Consider the following 1,366-nt stretch of genomic DNA (forward strand, 5'->3'; position numbering starts at 1 on the left):
TATCTGCTGGATTCTAAAAATGAAATTTTCTCTTAAAGGATGGGAATTTGAGCCACTGTAGACACTTAAAAAGCGGAAGTGGCATAGTCTTAGAAGGAAATACTGTGGGCGAGTAAAGTTTCTAAGTAAAGTGGGGGAGGAATCTGAGCTGTTTAGGAAGCTACCCAACTTGTACAGTATCAGCTTGTATACGATGTGCAATTTCTGGCATATGCCTGTATATAGAACCACAGAGAAAACATAGATAAATGGAGCCTGAAAGTGGTGGGGAGAGGGGTGGGTATAAGGGGGAGGCAAAACATTTCATGTTTGCAGAACAACTGCGAGTCTTACTAATAAAGAGAGTGAAGTTTGGGAGCAGACAAGCAGACATTTAGTTAGTGGCAGAATCTGGATAAGAAACACATGTGTGCTGAATTCCTGTACAGAATCCTTTCTATTATTTCATGAATCTTTAAAAAAAAATTTCAATCCAGTTTTATAAAGGCAATTTGTAAGAAAAGTGCGAAGTTGAATTGTTAAATCACAAGATTGTGAATATTCTAGCCAGGGCACCCTCAGCTGTTGGTCACTGGGTGAACCTGAGAATTTAGTCTCCCCCACCCCCACATGTTTTGACTGGTCACTATGATGAGTTTTAGACTTTTTTTGCATTTATGGAAAAAATTGCTTCCTTAGTCTTAGCAGAGCTTTCAAGACAAATCTGAGAAGCTTTATTTGGTAGCACTTTGTTTATTACAAATCACTCCAAAGTACTAAGATTTTATTCTCCAAATAGTTTAAGTTAGTACAGTTTTACTATAATTTCTAAGAATTTAGAGATCTATTGCATTCTAATGTATAAAGCTTTCTTTTGATATAGCATATCTTACTGAGGAAGTGGTTGATAGAGCACTGATTTTAAGAAGCACACAAGTGTGGCTCGGCGCCTATAGCTCAACTGGGCCATCATTGTTGTTTGGCGGGCCCGGGCTGGGGATTAGAACCTGCCGCCTTAGGTGTATGTGGCTGGCGCCTTAGCTGCTTTAGCCACAGGCGCCAAGCCGTAGGACTTATTTTATAAAGAAACATACTTTGTGCTGGAGATAGAAAATGGATAAATTATAGTCCAGTGGATAACATTATGCCATATATAGTTGACCTTAATTTAGCATAAATATTGAAACTTTGAATAACTAATTTGTAAAGTTACAGTAATACGCACATTTAAACATTGGTGGCATTCAAAGTTTGGGATTACTTTTCAAAGCAGAACAATAAAATTAGTTGTATTTTGTACCCAGATTATTTTATTTTTACAGTTTTAATCAGAACTATTAATCACATTTGGTCACCCACATACTAATCAGATGGGTTTTTAATGATA

The sequence above is a fragment of the Otolemur garnettii genome, unplaced genomic scaffold (assembly GCF_000181295.1).
Source record: "Otolemur garnettii isolate 467f Iridium unplaced genomic scaffold, OtoGar3 scaffold00102, whole genome shotgun sequence".
Taxonomy (NCBI): domain Eukaryota; kingdom Metazoa; phylum Chordata; class Mammalia; order Primates; family Galagidae; genus Otolemur; species Otolemur garnettii.